We start from the raw sequence: 9,664 nt of genomic DNA, 5'->3' as shown, positions 1-9,664 counted from the left end.
GTGGGTTTTTGCTCCACCCTGGTACCTGATTGATGAATTAAGGTCACTAATTAGTAAGGAACTCCCCTCACCTGGTTATCTAGGTTTTAATTGAAGGGAAAAAACGAACACCTGCAGAAACTCGGCCCTCCGTGGAATGAGTTTGACAGCCCTGATCTACAGCAATCCCGTTGGTCTCCCATCCAGGGTTTTAACTAAGCCCTGCTTAGCTTTGATACAGTATATGCCACTGTCTTGACTATTACCAATGTGCTATCGCGCAAAGGATTTGAGAGATCTCCACTTAAAAACAAAATAGATTCATTGATGTCAGTTGACAGGGTAGGTTAAACTTTGGTTGATTTCAAATGGAATCTACAAGTTAATAATTAGTTGAATTCACATCTTCATCTCAACCAAAAATCGAAGATACAGAATAGGCCTTGAATCAAACTTTATATCAAGTGCATTTAAAGTTTGGTCTGATTTAAATGTAGTCCTATTCTTTAACTTTCTTTTTTGATTGAGATCAAGATGTAAATCCAACATATCAATTATTCATTTGTAGCTAAACTGGAATTAAACCCAGAATAATTCAGTTGTACAGATGGGACTATCCAAGGAGAAGATAATCTCCTTTAAATGTTGATATTTGGTTGCTTTGTCAACCAAATACAATTCAATATTGCTTTTGTAGTAGGGGGGAGTGGGGTATGATGAGAATTGTTTTTATATTCAGCATCACTACGCCATGGGAAATATAGTATTCTTTAACCAAGATATCTGCATATATTTCAGGATGTTGTGTATCCCTAGAAATAGAACAATTATGCTGTTAGAGTGGGCTACATAAACAATGGTGTGGCCTGCTGAACATGATGAGATTAGTTTCCCCTTTAATATGCTGCGTTCATAACCATGTTGAAGGTGCTATTTACCATATACGACTGGGAAAATCCGCTTGAACGCCCCTCCAACTCGAAATTACTAGTGGGAAACTATTATCATCCCTGAGCTCTGACTTCTCCCACATGCTGACGTCTGACGTCACCTACTAAGGAAATAACCTTGATAACAGCATTTTCGGCACTTAAATGTAACAACAAAACACTTCTAGAACGCTAACACATTCTAACCGTTCTGATTTGTCCCAGAAACTGATGAGTTGGGCCCAGAGCAGAACACACGTGGGTAAAGCGATGTTTTGAAAATGTGTCATTGGCTTTGATATGCTGATTAGTTAGAGATGATCCAATCGCTGATGACTTTGTTTTGAACAACGCCCCTCATTTTGACGTTACCACAACTTCAGCGATGGCAGCCTCAGACTGACGTATGTAGCGAACATAAAGCAGCGGAATAATTCAGTTTGATTTGTCAGGCAAACAATTCATAGGCAAGTTCTCTGCATTTGAGGCTACTAATCCCATGAAACTGGTCCTTGACATGTTTATCAAGCTGAGACTCCATGTCCTCTGCTACTCTGTCATAGCCTCTCTTTATCAAGCTCAGACTCCATGTCCTCTGCTACTCTGTCATAGCCTCTCTTTATCAAGCTCAGACTCCATGTCCTCTGCTACTCTTGTCATAGCCTCTCTTTATCAAGCTCAGACTCCATGTCCTCTGCTACTCTTGTCATAGCCTCTCTTTATCAAGCTCAGGCTCCATGTCCTCTGCTACTCTGTCATAGCCTCTCTTTATCAAGCTCAGACTCCATGTCCTCTGCTACTCTGTCATGGCCTCTCTTTATCAAGCTCAGACTCCATGTCCTCTGCTACTCTGTCATAGCCTCTCTTTATCAAGCTCAGACTCCATGTCCTCTGCTACTCTGTCATAGCCTCTTTCAGACAGGTACATGTTCATGTCTTTATTGTCAATGTACCTCTTCAGTGTCCTTCAGTCTGTTTTTTCCTCCCTAGCTGCTGCTTCCCTTCTCTCACTTCCTTGGCTGCTCTTTCAAGAACCTCAAGGGTGGCTAGACTCCTACATGTTTTACTAGACTATCTTGAGTTCATATGCATGACACATTGCAAAAATACTCTGCATATTATGCATAAAACTGACTAAATGTAATAATTTGTATGGGGTATGGTGGCCATTGGCACAACTTACCCAATGAGCGTTGGCTCAATTTACCACAAGGAAAACATTTTGACTATGTAAGCCCACTCAGCTACAAAGATGCAATTTCATGCTAGGTTTAGGACCGCATATTGTTGCTTATACAATCTAAAAATTAGGGGTTCAACAAGGGTTCTTCTAAGATCCTCAAAGTTCTTCGAAAAACCTTAGGGTTCTTGGCACTGAAAATGGCCCCCAAAAGGTTCTTCCAAGAACCCCATTAGAGGAGGTGTTCACCAAGGAACCTCCTTAGTTGTTGGGGGTTCTTGCAGGAACCTAACTGCCCAACTGAAACATTTGGATTTGAATGTGAAAGGAGAGCAGGTGCAGGCACTTAACTGAAAAATGCAAAGATCTCCTCAATTTAAGGTAAGGTTTCTCCCTTGTATGATCTAAATTGATATTGTTTTATGATGATAGGATCTATCTTTACAACAGAAAATGGACACAATTCAATGAATATCAATCAACAAAGAGGTAAGGCTATGTAGGCTGTAAGAACATGTTGAAGGCTAACTGTATTGGGTGCAGATGACTGAACTGCTCAATTTTGTGTGTCTGTGTCTGCAGGTATACAGACGAGGAGGCATACAAAGGTATGTCAATTGGTATTGGTACCGGTATATCACATTTACCATCCTCCTCCCTTTCCTCTTCAATGGATATCCCTTAGGCCTCTACATTATGGACAAGGTATGTGTATGAAAACCATTATCAAAACAGTTTTATTCATTTACCACAAAAACCTGGGTATGAATACTGTCGTGTGCATATTTTGTTAATCATCTGTATAATTACTATTTTGGGGGGTTCACAGACTTCACCCTCCCTACACTTCTGATGAATATAACAGGAAACCTATTCGATCACCATGTCCTGCAAAATCATTCTGGCTATGGATAAGGAGAACATCAACACATTAACATCAACACGCCAGATTCAAAAGTGTTTCAGGTGGGCAGTTAGTTAGGTTCCTGCAAGAACCCCTAACAACTAAGGAGGTTCTCTATTGAGGTGCTTAGAATAACCTTTTGGGGGCCATTTTCAGTGCCAAGAACCTTAAGGTTCATCAAAGTACTTTGAGGATCTTAGAAGAACCTTTGTTGAACCCCTACATTTTAGAGTGCGTTGGACTTGGGGCTCTGCTGAGAGTTTACATTATATTTATATATTTTTTATTCTGCTTTGCCACTAAAATCATAAGACTGAACTAAAATATTGTGTTATTGTGAAAACAGTAACCCCAAAAGGTTCTTCAGATAACTTATAAGGGTTCCCCCCATAGTTTCAACTTGAAGAACTCCTAAAGGATGTTCCAGGAACCTTTTCTTTTTAGAGTGTGGAGACCCCAAATTATATACTGTATAACATGTCTACTTAGGTTTAGATACAAGCATCATGAAACCTACAACACAAAACATTCATTTGACTTAGTGAGAATCCGCTTTTTGGACCTATCTAAAAAAGTTGTGGTAAACAGAGTATCCTTAATGGGTTTTTCAAATTGAAACTGTGTGGGAAACCCTATACGTTTTTCAAAGAACCCCTTTTTATGGATTCTCAAATAACCTTTTGAAGAACCTTTTGTGGTTTGTTTTTGAACACCCCCCCCCCCCCCCCCAGTTATGATTATTATTATTATTAATAATAATAATATGCATAACAATAATTACACAATATTTTAGTTCTCAGTGTTCATTATGATTTTAGTGGCAGAGCAGAAAAAGTCCAATGGGTATATCCTCTGGTGTGTTGATGTTAATGTGTTGATGTTCTCCGTATCCATAGCCAGAACGATTTTGTAGTGCAACGTGATCAAACAGGTTTCCTGTTATATTCATGTGTAGCGAGGGTGAAGTCTGAATCCCCCAAAAATGTAATTATACAGATGATTAACAAAACACATGACAGAATTCATACATTGGTTTTTGTGGTAAATGAATAAAACTGTTTTGATAATGGTTTTCATACACATACATATGCCTCGTCTGTATACCTGCAGAGACAGACACAAAAGTGAGCAGTTCAGTCTTCTGCACTCAATACAGTTAGCCTTCACCATATTCTTATAGCCTACATATTCTTACCCCTTTGTTGATTGTTAACCATTGAATTGTGTCCATGTTCTATTTTAGAAAGATTTGCACAAATCTGAAAAGATAGATGGTATCATCATAAAACAATATACATTTAGATCATACAAGGGACATAACTTACCTTAAATTGAGGAGATCTTTGCATTTTTCAGTTAAGTGCCTGCACCTGCTCTCCTTTCACATTCAAATCCAAATGTTTCAGTTAGGCAGTTGATCACTTGCACCATGTGCAGAATCTCAAACAGCATTGATCACTTGCACCATGTGTATACTTTTAATGTCATCTCAACAGCAATCCAGGTCATTTGGTTCTGCTGTTAGATGAAGCACAGTGATAACACATTGATGTTGTTGTATAAAAAAAACGAAATAACTGACATTGTATTCCCATTTGAACTTTTTGTGCCTTTAAATGGTTGAAAGCACAGTGATAACACATTTATGTGACAACTACACCAAAATTCAGACATCGTTTTTCTATTGGAATTTGGTTGTGTTTTTAGATGTTTGAAAGCATTGTGAAACACATTGTGAATTCAAAAACCATTTGCCTAGGTGACTATAGGCTGTAATCTCATTGATCTCAACGTCTCAACCAAATATTACCCAACTGTGCACGTTGAAATGACGTGATGTGCCCAGTGTGTAACATTTTTCAATACTGTATTCTCTCATTTCAATTTACACATCAAACCCCAACCCACGCCCTCTTTAACCGGGCTCACTTTTAAGTGCAATTATTCTCTGCTTCCTCAATGGCTCTGGAATGAAAAAAGTGAATTAGTAACCGCTGTGATGACAGATTTTCCTATTAAAAATGAGGCCAAAAGTATGAATAGAGCAGATTTGCTTGGAATGGATTGACTGTGAATGTCAAAAGCACTGTGGTTTTCTTCCTGCTGTGTCTGAAGTTGAGCGAGAGTACTTCCTTTTAAGTGAATTAATTCCTTGAATTAAATTGCCTGGTCTTTCGGACCCTCTTTGCCCTGAAAGAGCAGCTTAGCTACTGTGACTTTGTTCACATTGTGAACAACAACAAAAAGTGCATCAAACTTTCATCCCCAGAAACTTTCCTGTGGCGGTAAAAGTCTTCTTTCTATGTTGGTCTGCGTCTGTCTTTCTCTCTGTCCATCTCTGTCCATCTCTGTCTCTCTCGTCTTCTCTGTCGCTGCCTCTCTATCTCTCTCCCGTTCGCTCTCTCTCTGTCGAGAGTTACACCTTGTATCCTATGCTCTTTAATTCAAATGTTCAGGGTTTCAACGCATTGGCGAGAGACCCCCCCCACCCCCCCCCCCCCACCCCGAACACTGGTCTGGTTTGGCGGGGCCATCGACTGGTCTCAGAGAGTGAATATCTGTAGCCTGGCAACAAAACACAGGTCACCTTGTCAGCTAATGCTTAAATCTATCCAATTTAGTACCGAGAGAGCTCCTATAGATGTTTCAGTCATTGAACATGCACTGTTCTATCGCTGACATTTTGTTGTTGTCATTGATGTCAGCACACAGATTGTATGTGTTCAGATATATTTTTATGGCTACTGAAATCATCCCTGACCACAAATTACTTTAGATTCTGGGAGTTTTTGTTGCAATTGCAGCCCATTTCGTTATCATTTCCCTCAATGAAATGGCTACATGCTGCGGAAATATGTATCAAGACTATATATCTCAGCCACCTGTCCAGAGGTACTTTAGTGCAAAAAAAAAATACCACAATTTATGTAAGATTATATACATTAGTGATGAGTAACTCCTAGCGCTTCTGTCTTTCAGTAACAATAACCGTTCAAATGTACATACAATCTAAACTGATCTCACATTGGGAGGTAATGTTTTTGTTTTCTGTGATTAAAAAATCAAGTCTCAATTTTGCCCCAAGTGTGCATGGTGTTGTGATGGCGTTTGATTTGATTTATTCATCATATCTTATTTACAGTGTTGGGGAGTAGTGAACTACATGTAGTTTAACTAGTAATTCAACTACATTTTGCAGTATTTTGGTGATAGTTGAATTAAATTCAAATCTTGGTGTGTTCAGTAGTTAATTACTTGTTAGCCATGTAGCGGTCTAGCTAACTACTGGAACTACAGACTACTTATTTTTGCAAAAAGATCATTCAATATGCGTGAAATATGCAATTATTTCCTTTTTCGGCATCAGACCTGCCTTATTCTCACTTGAAACATAGTTTTGTGTTTAATAGTGTAAATTACACATTCTGTTAACACCTGAAGTCACACCCTGGCCATAGAGAGGCTTTTATTCTCTATTTTGGTTAGGCCAGGGTGTGACTGGGGTGGGCATTCTAGTTTCTTTATTTCTATGTTTTCTATTTCTTTGTTTTTGGCCAAGTGTGGTTCCCAATCAGAGGCAGCTGTCTATCGTTGTCTCTGATTGGGAATCATACTTAGGCAGCCTTTTCCCCACCTGTGTTTTGTGGGTAGTTGTTTTCTATAGTTTATTTGCCTTACAGAACTGTTTGTTTTTCTCTTTGTTATTTTGTTAGTGTTTTTTGAGTAATAAAGAATCATGAACACTTACCACGCAGCGCTTTGGTCCGATCCTCATTCCGACGAGAGCCGTAACACCTGACTCCAGAGTGATATGTTCTTGCAATTTGCAGTCTATGAAATTTCAGATTTATATATGATAATTTATCACAAAGTAGCTTGGGTTAAGTAAACTATATTTTTCTTAAGGGTAGCTTTAGTGTAGCTTAACTGCTTCTAGTGTGAAGTAATTGGTCATTTGGTGAACTACCAATTATCTTGAGTATATCAGAGTATCTTCCCCAACACTGCTTATTTATTCTGCATTCATAAGTGGCTACACGTGCTTTCATTGAGCACTACTTCTCCTCAGGGGGCCTTTTCCAAGGAAGAAGAACATTCAGATGTTCAAGTGTGAAACACCCTCAAGTGTTTATCTGAAGAGGGAGTGCAATCAAAGAGTGAGGTCTTCTTGAGATGGAGAATCCGATGGATGTGGAGGGTGAAAATCAAATTTTGTTGGTCACATACACATGGTTAGCAGATGTTAATGCGAGTGTCGCGAAATGCTTGTGCTTCTAGTTCTGACAATGCTGTAATAACCCACGAGTAATCTAACCAAACAATTTCACAACTACCTTAAACACACAAGTGTAAAGGGATGAAGAATATGTACATAAAGATATATGAATGAGTGATGGTACAGAACGGCATAGGCAAGATGCAGTAGATGGTATCGAGTACAGTATATACATATGAGATGAGTAATGTAGGGTATGTAAACATATAAATGTGGCATTGTTTAAAGTGGCTAGTGTTACATGTATTACATAAAGATGGCAAGATGCAGTAGATGGTATAGAGTACAGTATATACATATGAGATGAGTAATGTAGGGTATGTAAACATATAAATGTGGCATTGTTTAAAGTGGCTAGTGATACATTTTTTACATCAATTTCTATTATTAAAGTGGCTGGAGTTGAGTCAGTATGTTGGCAGCAGCCACTCAATGTTAGTGGTGGCTGTTTAACAGTCTGATGGCCTTGAGATAGAAGCTGTTTTTCAGTCTCTCGGTCCCTGCTTTGATGCACCTGTACTGACCTCGCCTTCTGGATGATAGCGGGGTGAACAGGCAGTGGCTCGGGTGGTTGTTGTCCTTGATGATCTTTATGGCCTTCCTGTGACATCGGGTGGTGTAAGTGTCCTGGAGGGCAGGTAGTTTGCCCCCGGTGATGCGTTGTGCAGACCTCACTACCATATGGAGAGCCTTACGGATGTAGACGGAGCAGTTGCCGTACCAAGCGGTGATACAGCCCGCCAGGATGCTCTCGATTGTGCATCTGTAAAAGTTTGTGAGTGCATTTGGTGACAAGCTGAATTTCTTCAGCCTCCTGAGGTTGAAGAGGGGCTTCTGCGCCTTCTTCACCACACTGTCTGTGTGGGTTGACCAATTCAGTTTGTCTGTGATGTGTACGCCGAGGAACTTAACTTACTACCCTCAACACTACTGTCCCGTCGATGTGGATAGGGGGGTGCTCCCTCTGCTGTTTCCTGAAGTCTACGATCATCTCCTTTGTTTTGTTGACGTTGAGTGAGGTTATTTTCCTGATACCACACTCCGAGGGCCCTCACCTCCTCCCTGTAGGCCGTCTCGTCGTTGTTGGTAATCAAGCCGACCACTGTAGTGTCGTCTACAAACTAGATGATTGAGTTGGAGGCGTGCATGGCCACGCAGTCGTGGGTGAACAGGGAGTACAGGAGAGGGCTCAGAACACACCCTTGTGGGGCCCCAGTGTTGAGGATCAGCAGGGTGGAGATGTTGTTACCTACCCTCACCACCTGGGGGCGGCCCGTCAGGAAGTCCAGTACCCAGTTGCACAGGGCGGGGTCGAGACCCAGGGTCTCGAGCTTGATGACGAGTTTGGAGGGTACTATGGTGTTAAATGCTGAGCTGTAGTCGATGAACAGCATTCTCACATAGGTATTCTTCTTGTCCAGATGGGTTAGGGCAGTGTGGTTGCGATTGCGCCATCTGTGGACCTATTGGGGTGGGAAGCAAATTGGAGTGGGTCTAGGGTGTCAGGTAAGGTGGAGGTGATATGGTCCTTGACTAGTCTCTCGAAGCACTTCATGTTGACGGAAGTGAGTGCTACGGGGCGGTAGTCGTTTAGCTTTGTTATCTTAGCTTTCTTGGGAACAGGAACAATGGTGGCCCTCTTGAAGCATGTGGCAACAGCAGACTGGGATAAGGATTGATTGAATATGTCCGTAAACACACCAGCCAGCTGGTCTGCGCATGCTCTGAGGACGCGGCTGGGTATGTCGTCTGGGCCTGCAGCCTTGCGAGGGTTAACACGTGTAAATGTTTTACTCACGTCGGCTGCAGTGAAGGAGAGTCCGCAGGTTTTGGTAGCGGGCCATGTCAGTGGCATTGTATTGTCCTCAAAGAGAGCAAAGAAGTTGTTTAGTCTGTCTGGGAGCAAGACATCCGCGACGGGGCTGGTTTTCTTTTTGTAATCTGTGATTGACTGTAGACCCTGCCACATACCTCTTGTGGCTGAGCCGTTGAATTGCGACTCTATTTTGTCTCTATACTGACGTTTAGCTTGTTTGATTGCCTTGCGGAGGGAATAGCTACACTGCTTGTATTCGGTCATGTTTCCGGTCACCTTGCCCTGGTTAAAATCAGTGGTTCGCGGTTTCAGTTTCACGAATGCTGCCATCAATCCACGGTTTCTGGTTTGGGAATGTTTTAATAGTTGCTGTGGTTACGACATCGCCGATACACTTGCTAATAAACTCGCTCACCGAATCAGTGTATTCGTCAATGTTGTTTGACACAATGCGGAACATATCCCAATCCACGTGATCAAAGCAATCTTGAAGCGTGGAATCAGATTGGTCGGACCAGCGTTGAACAGACCTGAGCGCGAGAGCTTCCTGTTTTAGTCTCTCCCTAAGGGGAGAGGGGCA

The sequence above is a fragment of the Oncorhynchus kisutch genome, linkage group LG30 (assembly GCF_002021735.2).
Source record: "Oncorhynchus kisutch isolate 150728-3 linkage group LG30, Okis_V2, whole genome shotgun sequence".
NCBI lineage: Eukaryota > Metazoa > Chordata > Actinopteri > Salmoniformes > Salmonidae > Oncorhynchus > Oncorhynchus kisutch.
Note: the sequence above shows the minus strand (reverse complement) of the source record.